Source organism: Propithecus coquereli, unplaced genomic scaffold (assembly GCF_000956105.1).
Source record: "Propithecus coquereli isolate 6110/MARCELLA unplaced genomic scaffold, Pcoq_1.0 Scaffold228, whole genome shotgun sequence".
Classification (NCBI taxonomy): Eukaryota; Metazoa; Chordata; class Mammalia; order Primates; family Indriidae; genus Propithecus; species Propithecus coquereli.
The window spans coordinates 2,129,009-2,139,959 of NW_012147819.1; the positions used below are offsets into that span (position 1 = coordinate 2,129,009).

At 38.2% G+C, this 10,951-nt stretch overlaps 1 pseudogene across 1 annotated transcript; it reads right to left on the reverse strand.

The window, feature by feature from the left end:
* Positions 1–1,629: 1,629 nt before the first annotated feature.
* Positions 1,630–4,677, reverse strand: LOC105811106 (annotated as a pseudogene). Its single transcript, XR_001137536.1, has one exon. The product of XR_001137536.1 is annotated as a protocadherin-23 pseudogene (transcript).
* Between the last annotated feature and the right edge of the window lie 6,274 nt (positions 4,678–10,951).

A 10,951-nucleotide genomic window follows, 5' to 3' on the forward strand; every position in this document is an offset into this window, starting at 1 on the left:
TAGGATTCCAGGCTTATCCCAAAGCCTTCATGTTTCATACAATTTGTAATGTGGTTTTATATACTTGTTCTCAATCTGAGTCAGCAAAGATGTATAACAGATAACATCAGCATAGGAAGCTATAGAATTATTTATCTGCAAAGTGACATTCGATATCAAACACTAAGCCCTGCAATGTTTTTCAGTAAAGAGAAATTATCTCACATAATTTCACAGGTGAGGCCTATGGGAAAAAAACGTAAAGGAAATATTTCTAAAGCAGAAGTCCGCCATAATTACTACCATACCAGAGGCCCTTCATATTTCACATTAGTATTTCTAAACTGTCATCCTAAAACCTGGCCATGGTGCCTACCATGGGAAGACAACTTCTGGACACTCATCTTCAGGATGCACTCTGCCTTCCTGAAAGGGATAAGAATATCTGATGGATTCTCAGGCTCCCCAGAGACAAGGACATTGCATTATATATGAGCACCATAAAATACTACTGTATTTCTAAAACAGTAATTGTACAAAACACAATTATTTTAAACATGTTGCCACTCCATCTAATAACTGTTAAACATGAGTACGAGCAAATGGCAGAAAGACTTTTGAAATTCATTCTTAACTTTATAGTAGAAACATTTATATTAAAAAAAAATCTCCATTTAAAAATATATTGGTAAATTACTTTATGAAATTTATAATTACCTAATAACGTAATTTTATCTACACAAACTTTAAAAACTGACGGTGAGTGGATACATTATTTCATACCAAAAGTTACTCTATCTAATAGAAAATAAAATAATTTCTATAAATTAATCTTCAAATCTTTGAAGTACCAATTTACAAGACAGAACATTGAAAAAAGTCATCATTCTATTTGTAAAGAAGGCCAAGATAATGCATGTCAGGTGGCAGCCAACCACGTTAAATATTGCTACTATCAATCCTGGCCCTCGGTCAAGAACATGCATTTGTGATTCATTTAATCAGGAATAATTATTTTATTTGTTTCTCCCTCTTGGCACAGAGTTATGACAAATTTCATTATTAATCTCTCATTAGATTTTCAAAAGACACCACACCGAAATTCAAATTATGGCTAAACTCTACAAGTGTGGTATGTGGGGGAAATGGAGAAATGCATCTCTGTATCAGATCCACAGACAGTCACTTCATCTTAAAACTGAAATTTATCCTTCCAGATTTCCTCTGTGTGTTATTTTCTGTCCTAAATTGATTCCTTATCTAGCCTTTACTAATTTGTTTCAGATATAGCAGTGTAATCAGCAGCGATGTGACCAGAGTGCACACTATACTTTATTTCCATATAAACATTTTGGCAGTCAATGAAGTTCATTGAGTCCTTTGGAAATCTAATCATACAGAAAACAGGTATAACAGAATATACACTACTTGATATATACATGTGCGAGTCCTGAGAGCAGCACATAAGGGTTAAAAGAGGGAATTATTCTCATTAAGGCTGGAAGAAATTTGAGAAACGTTAATGGGCAGGTTTTAAAATCACTGACTAAATCACTTGCTTTTAGATAAAAATCTCAAGGAGCTTGCTTGAGAATGTTTTGCTCAGTCATTCATGACTGATGGTGAACACTGGTTGGCATCCCAATGGTTTTATATTTGAACTTCATCTTCTGCTTTAAATTCATGGCATGTACCACTTATGTGTATTCCTACTAATTCTCCATCTGACACCAGTGGAGACATGGCAGGAGTCTGCATGGTTAACAGGGAAAGAGAGGGAGAAAAACTTGGAGTCATAGCTTCTGGGAGAGAACCAAGATGGTAGGGGATGGGGGAGCGTGGGTGTTTTTGAAGGACCTGCCCTGGGGTTATAGCTGGCTTTCTTGGTGGAACTGCTTTAATCCCAGGTTGGGCTACTGCTGTTATCAAAGGGGGTGGAAAAACAAAAGATTTCTTCTCTTTTGGAATGCCAGGCATATGTAAATATTCATCCTTTAGTTTTGCAATATCATTAAATACTGAGGCAAGAGGCTGGAACTTGGGTTCCCAACTGAGGAGATAATCCCAGTGATAGTTGCCTCTTCCTTGACGATCAGAGGTTATCGGAGTTGAAAGAGCTGCACATCTTGCTTCCTGATCACCCGAAGTGAAGATAGATTCTTTCCTGACATCAGCCAGGATGCCCTCTTTTGCCTCTCTTTTCTGAACTGTCTGGGGTAACACATTATTTTGAACATAAGTGGTGCTGCAGCCTTCCCCTCGATCTCCTTCCTCAAATGCTTGGCTGGCTTCTGCTGTTTCGGCCGTGACCATCACATCAGTTTCCCCAGACAGGCAGGAGAGCTGGTCTGAGTCCCTGGGGATTCCCGAGTCTGGAACCCTGGACTCCCGGTCACTCAGCACTGAGTCCGAGCCCTTTCTGTAAGGATGCTCATTTATCCTCTGGATTTCCTTGTCTTCTGCAGTTTCTCCTTCTATAGAACAGTGGCCACTGGAGTTGGAGTGCCTGTACAGATTAATAATGTCCTTCTCCATGATGCTTATTAAACTCAACCATTCAGGCGTGGGGGCCACAGGCACGGCTTCCTTGTTGCAGTCAGTTTTCTGGAAGGCCTTGAGCAAGCTGGCATCGCTGGTCACTCTCAAGTTAGTATCTAAAGATGATGAGGTTTCCTTCTCATAATTGTTTATTGTGTCTTTTTGTTTATGTCTTAAAATCAGCACAATTAGAATGCAGACAAGTAAGAGAAACACTAAAAAGGACAGGGTGAGGCTGACGGAAAAGCTATTGGTGGATGCTGCCACGTGTGTTCCTTCCGAGGCGAAAGATACATTCACAAAAACCATGCAAGATGCAAACTTGGAGTCTGGTTTGGGGCTATGAGCAAGTATTTTCATTTCCATGGTGTCTTCTTTGCTGACTTGATTTTTTATTAGGGGAATGGCTCTAATCAAATAAATATTTCCATTAGTTTTATTTACTGAAAAGAAAGGAGATGAAGATCCAAGAGAGTAAACAATGATTCCATCGAGACCAGCATCTGCATCTGAGGCTTCCACTCTGCCAATCAACTGTCCTATGTTATTCTTTTCTGAGAGGGTGAAAAAATACTGATCTTGAGTGAAAATGGGTTCAAATTCATCTATCCCTTCAATATCCACCCAAACCATTAAGGAGGCTGTTGAGTCACCTTTGTCTTTGGCCTGAACTGTGAGGCAATATTTATTACCATTTTCATAGTCAAGGATTTGCTTAGCACGAATATCCCCTGTCAAAGGGTCAATGAGGAAGAGATCATGATCATAAGACATTCCATGAGGGATAAAACAGGGCGACAGAATTGAATAGGTCAATTCTCCATAAGGCCCTGCATCAAAATCCAAAGCATTTACAGAACATACGGTGGAGAAAACAGGCAGATTTTCTGGAACGACACAGTTGAAGCTTGAGAACATAAACTGAGGTGTATGGTCATTATCATCTAGGACATTGACAAACACAACTGCAAAAGAAAAGTGCTTCTTTTCTTCATCAGAAGCTTGGACAGTTAAAGTAAATTTTATCATTTCTTCATAATCCAGAGGTTTGCTCAAATAAAGAACTCCAGTTTTTTCTTCTAAGTAAAAATGCCCCTTCTCGTCTCCAGAGACTATGTGGTAGATGATTTCTGCATGTGAGCCCACGTCATGGTCATCTGCGGAGACCACAGTGATGTGACTCCCGAGAGGGGTGCTTTCCTTGACGTGGACGTGATACTTGGGACTGCTGAACCGAGGTGGGTTATCGTTGACATCAAGGACTTCTATGGATATGACGGCTGTGGTGCTCAAGGGAGGGCAGCCGTGGTCAGATGCCAGAATGACAAGTTTATGGCTGGCGGTTGCTTCTCTGTCCAGACTGTGAAGCAACACGAGATAACCAACTTGCTCATAAGGATGTGCTGAATGAATGAAACTAGTTTCCACGTGGAAATTTTTCTGGGAATTACCGCTGATGATGGAATATTCAACATATGTGTTTTCACGGGTCCAGTCATGGTCGATGGTTGAAAATGTGACAACTGTGCTTCCAATCAGGGTATCTTCACTCAAGCTAAGATTATAGTATTCTACTGTAAACTCAGGGGCGTGATTGTTCATGTCTTGTATTTCTATCTCCACTAAGGTAAGGGCCTTCAGATCTGGAAGTCCGCCGTCACTGGCTTCGACAAGAAATTGAATTGTTGATATTTTATCCAGAAGTAATATGGGATTGATAGTAAATATTGTACCTGAGGAACAAGACATAATACTTTAATATGAAATTAAATTTTCATGATCCATTTAGTCAGCAAATGTTTACTATCTACTAATGTGTTTAGCTCCTTGTTAGATTTAAGTCATAATTAACAATGACTCCAATTAGAAATGCAAAGTTATTACACATATTTTATAACACTTAATATCCAGAAGTGATAGTCATGGCATTCAGTCTATGAAATATGTGTGCTGCTTGAGGTTGTTTTTGCCACAAATTTCTCTGAATTTTATTTTATACAGTAAGTTGTTCCATTACCATTTAAAAAATATATTCTTGTTTATAAAATATATATCCCATTCCACTACCCATAAACACATGTATAGAGATAGATATTTTGGCATAAAGATATTTATTTTGGAAATACTTGCTGACACTCACTCTAGCCAAATGAAAGCAGTATACATAGCAACACAGAGTTACAACTATTGCTCAATTATAGAGATGTCTTTCCTAAAGCTCACGGTTAATTCAGCAAGTGAATTTTCCCTTTACAATGAAATATATATAATAAAGTTTATTGTATTAAATATAGAAAAAAGGAAATATATAATTTTTATAAATATGCATGTTCAAATGTTTTTCTAAGACAAATGTCTTAAATATGGTCATTCAAAAAGAACACAGGATGCTGACATTTAAATGTCACATTTCAATTAGAGTCCCACCATGAACTGAACTGACCTGATAACGTTTAATGTTTTAAAAAATATCCTAATCAATATCTCATTGCAAAGTTTGTTGATAACATATGCCTAGCGAAAGTGTTGCTAAGGATCGAGTGTGCAAAGGGACCACCTTGTACACTGTGCTTTGCTGTGGCCAGGGCAGCAGTCGCCATCATCTGAGACCAGAGAGACAGAGAGACAGAGAGAGCGAGGAAGACAAAGACAGAAAGAGAGACACAGAGAAGACTAGGAAAGCCCCATTCCTGACATGTTTATATTCACTCAGTAGCCATTCATCCACAAGCTAAGTGGCAACTTATCTCCTTCTCCCTTCACAACACCCAGTGAGCCTCATATTGGTATTTGGGAACTAAATTCTCCTTTCACGTAATCCTGAGATTAATTTTTAAGTCAGGCCAGTTGTGAAATGATGCAATGGTGGGTAGAGATCGGAAACAACAGTGCAGTGTGAGTCCCGGCCCAGTTCTTTTCTAAAGCATGCTCTGCTAGAGACATTGTTTTGCTAATTATTTATCTTTCTTTATTAAATTTAACTTTTAATGTCCACTCACTGGTAAACTTTCTGCATAGACTGTATAGGCTGTATAACTGTTCTAATCTGGAATCACTTGCCTGAATGCATTTGACAACCACAAATGTCTAGCTCTCTGATAAAAAGACAAAAAGCCTTGGAAGGCATGAAATAAACCAGAAAACCATAATGGTTTTTACTTAGTAGACATGCTTGAATAATTTTCCTTTTTTGATTATTCTTGTTTTTATTGAATAGATGATGCTATTACTGACTGTTTTTGTACTTGGCTTGGGAAGAAAGCCTCTAAACTAGAGTAACGTGAACTCATCGGACTAAATTAATCCCTTTGACATCATTTTGATTCCTGTTGAGGTGTGGGATAATTGCCTGAACTGTGCGTGGCTGGGCAGATGAATGGGGCATTTGTTATACTGGGGTCTCTGAATTTGTGAGTATTTACCAGAAATCTAACCAATTCCTTTTGCTTTCCAGCCACTGAGATGTTAGAGAAGAGAAAAAACACCGGTATTTGCTACTGAGGTACTTGATGTGAAGAGAAATAAGAAAGTGGTGCTTCTAGTCCCAGGGGGCAGAGGTGGGGACTCTTTTAGGAGCATTTGGGAAGGATCATTTTAGGTTTCCATCCTGTACCTCCAACATATGTGCACTAAAGGCGCTATAAATTACTCACCATTCACAGGATCAATGAAGAACGCCTTAGAAGAGGAAAGGATTCTGTAAGAAATGTTCTCATTGCTTTCTACGTCTGTGGCCGACACGGTCAGCACTGAATACCCCACAGGTGCTGATTCAGGAACTGTGACCTGAGGGAAAAAGAGAAAAAAGGACATTTTGCTGAAAGGCTGAAGATATTTCCCCAAACAGGGCCATAACACGAGGTCATTTTATTCATTTTGACTATGAAAACCGTACAATACAAGCTGATTTTCTCAGATATGTCAATTTATAGAGCTGACATATATTTTAAAACTGTTAATAGTCCCCAGATTCAGAAAAAAACAAAATAAAGAAAATTTCATACAGTTTTGATTTTTATTATGAAAAATTTTCCTTCTAAGCTATTTTTATATGCCAGAAGGTAGTTAATACAGTCGCTAATATACATTATTACATTATATACCTTGCATAATCCAAGCAAGCCTACACAGACGATCATTACTTAGGTTAGTTTCCCCCGTGCTTACACTTAAATCTTTCACAGTCCTGGCGTCCATTTCCAGCCACTTGGTTGAATGCTATCATTGTCCTTACTTCTATAAATATATACTAAGCTCTAAGAACTAAAAATTTTCCCACTTTAGAGTTTGGTTCATGATTTTTTTTTCTGTAAAATGCTAATCAATACATTCCAAAAATATGCCTAGGAAAGAAAAAATTTGCCCAAATTGTCTTCAGATAATACAAACTGTCTTATCCGTGGCTTAGCAAATATTAGGCAAGTTCCAACTATTATGAACAATGGAACTCCAACCCCTAAAGACAAAAAAAAAAAAAAACAACACACGTATATATTTAATAACAGTGAATTGAATGAGACATTCATTTCCACATGTGCTAATAGGCTCCATGATATTAAATACAAAACCTGCAGCATTATTTTAGGCACTAAGAACAGTGAATACTGTCTACCTAAATTAGTCTGTCAACAATGGAAGGCTGACATATTCCCTGTTCTTTCGAGCTTTGGCTGTGGTTTCAGCCTCTCATTACCTGATAGAAATCTCGAGCAAACACTGGCGGGTTATCATTGACATCCAGCACACGCACTAGGAGTGCTCCCTCTGTGTGGTGCACTGAATCAGAAATTTGGATGAGCAGCTCATATTCAGCAACTTTTTCAAAATCCAGTGTTTCCACCAACACCACTACTCCAGTGTTCTGATCAATAGCGAACTTGGCTCCAGGGTTACCCTCTTTGGCGAAACTGAAGATGAAAGTTGGATTCAAATCTGCATCATGAACTGACATCTGAGTCACAATGACACCAGGCAAAAAATCTGAAACAGTCATGAGCAATGTCAGTCTCCATTAAAATTCATCCTCGGAGATACATTCCCTTAATAATTCAATCCAAGCATTTTTATTCTAAGGCCAACATGATTTGCTTTTTCTTGGCTTGATTTCTCATACAAAGCTCATTATGAACTGAACAAAAACTCTGAAGAATTTATGAGCCCAATAAATGTGAAAATTTACTACTGAGTAGGGAATTGAGATGTAGGGTATATTTAATATTACATTTTTTCATCATATGCTTACAGCACAATTCCAGAACCAAGAAACATTCTGAGCCACTTATTTGTACTGACTAGTTTCTGTATCAAAATCATACATCCATGGGGACGTGGATGGGAGGAAGGGTATTACTCAGAACAATAATACAAAACATAACATTTTGAGAAGTAGGACAGATTTAAATGGACATATTTGGGTATTGAAGTTAGAGTTAGATGCTTATTTCCTTGTATTTATTTTTGCAATATAATTTCTTTTGGAGTGACACATGTGCTGCTTCCTTCTTTTAAATCTGACTCTCGAAATTATCAAGACTATAGAAAAATGAATTACACATAGTACTAGCCATGAAAGCAAATCTCTAATATTTTTCACCAAAAAAAAAAAATAATAACAAAATAGATGACATGCTCAGAGTCTCGTTCACCACATGTGTTCTCCAGCCTAAACTGCCCATGAAAGGGACTTTGTTTTCAAGCTTACAGGTATGGGACAGGTGGAAAGAATATGCCAAAATACTCAGAATAGTCCCACTGTATGTAAGAGTCATAATTTTCAGTTTTCCAGCTTGAACATTCTTGATGTTCACCAACCACACCTTACCCCATTCAGCGCAATTTGATTTATGCAGTTTATTCTTGTGATATATTTATACTGGGCACATTGCTGTATTTTAACACTAATGCATGTACTTAAAAATAGTAAATATGTGAGAGGCAAAGCTGGAGAATTTTTTTATTTGTACACTGCAATATTAGTAGATATCCCTATGTATAGAGATTTCTGGTATGTATCCCTTTGTGAGAGGTAGTGATGATTTGTTTGGAAAGTGACTATAATGCAATGGTGGAAACATTTTAAGAAAGAGTTTGGTATTTAGAGTGAAAGGAGAGAGGCAAGCGAAGGGCAACCACTATTTCCACTTCAACTATAATGAGTTGGGTTGAGTTTTACCAGTGCAGCCACTGACCATGGGCAACTCTGAGTTCACAGACTATGGAGTCATTGAATAACCCACAGACCCAAACAATGAAGATTAATCAGTATATCACTTAAAATTTTATATTTCAACCACTACCATTGGTGTGGTACAAATGTTGAAGGTTAGGTTGCTCTAGGGGAAAATGATGGCTTTGTGCAGCCAACATGCAATTAATTCACTTCACTTATTATTTGTCATTAGTATCCTGCAAAGATCGACAGAGGTGTGAACATTGCTTCTTCTCAGAGGAGGTTCACAATGGTTATTATGGTCCACAAAATATGCTTCTTCATAGAGTAGATTTAATTTTCAAAAAATGTCTGTACATAAACAGATGCTGGGAGGAATGGCAGTTGGAGCATGGGGATTTGGCCTCCCACTGATCTGAATGTACATCCCAGCTTTAATGTTTAACTTGTTTGCCATTTGATGTTTAACTTATGACCATCTATTTTCTTTCTGTAAAATGAAGATAAGAATGATCTAGCTTGCATGACTATTGTACTCATATTTAACACAGTATCTGGCTGAAAAAAAATGGTAAATCATATTATACAAATTAATCAAAATCGCTATTCCAAATTGCCACACTTACTTTCTGCAATTTCCACTGCTTCAGAGGGGAGAAAATCTGGGGCATTGTCATTTATATCAGTCACCTGTATCTCAATCATGGTTGTATCAGAAAGCCTGGGCATCCCTTTATCTGTGGCTTGCACAATCAAGCTGGTTTGGAAAAGAATCAAAGAATGTTATTGACCATCCAAGAATTAGAAAAACAACATAAATATCAAATATCTAGTAGAAAATTTTAAAATGAGCTGACTAGCTGCTCTTATTTCTCCCCTGGCTTTTTCTAACTGGCGTCATTTAAAATTTATTTCATAAGAATGGTATCCTGAAATTTATTTATTTCTGACATGTTTAGAGAATCAAATCCAGCAAGTAACCAGAGGTCATGAGGCATTAACGTCAAAATGAATGGGCTGCTTCTGGGAGCCACACTGTAAAATTCAACCCTGTCCTACTAAGAACCACCTAAAAAATACGAACACCAAAATCTGTATGTTAGATAAGTAGATTGTCTCAACCTTGATACAGATTTCCATCTTACTGTACCAACAAAAGATAGGGCCACTAAAAGATTGTGTTGTATTGATATTTTTCAGATCCAAATTGCAAATCAATCAAAACTCTAGAATTAAGAGAAGGCACCACCATGATGAATACACATACAAGAGATGCATGATTAGCTAGGACTGTAGAGACAAAAACCCATGATCAGAAAGATAATGCAGTGATTCCATCTCTCTTAGATGATGCTACAACTAGCTTCTCCATCAACCAAGCTACAAACCTTATTACTGTCATCAGCATCTCCCTTTCTCTCACCAACCTTCCAACATCTTATCAATTTTACCTCCTGAATGTCACTTGGATTAGTGTTCCTATCCATTTTACCCCTACCTTCAGAGCCTCAGATGGGGTGATCAAATATTCTGCTTTGCTTGAGACCGAAGGGTTTCCTGGGACACGGGACTTGCAGGGTTCTTAAAACTAGTCTAGGATTGTCTAGGCAAACTGGGAAATGGGATTTTCAGCGCTACATCCAATAAAGCCCTCGGAAAACCTGGACAAGTCAGTCTCTGTAGCTTCAGGCCCTCAGCTTTTTCACCTGGAATGCTCTATCTGTACTGTGTCCTTTCTCACCAGGAGTACTTGATAACTTACCAGCCTCCCTTGTGCAAGTCTCATCTGCTCCATTCTTCCCCCACATTGCAGCTCAATTGCTCCATGTAAACTCCTAATTTGAAAACTTGGCCTCCCTATTTAAAACATTTCCTCACTCTCCATGTCTACAAGAGGTTCGTCCAAGCCCAGAACATGTACACATGAACTCTAGGTCCTGGCTTCTGGCTGCAATCCCTGTCCCTTCACGCTCCTGGTTTTTCATCATCTCTGCCAAGTGATCAAATGACCTCTCATTTGATCTGAATGCCCCCGTATCTATTCCCATAACACCCTATACATTCTTCTGCCGCAGCAATCATCATTCTTTGTTCTTAATAATTTGTCTGCCTCTCCCATAAGTTCCTTTGGGTAGAGAGCTGCCTTACTTGATTTTCCTTAATAAGTGCTGAGTGCTGGTTTCTCAGGGCTTGCCCAAGGTTACACATGTTACACGACAGAGCCAGGATTCAAGCCCAGGTCTTCGTCACCTGGAAAGCTGGGCT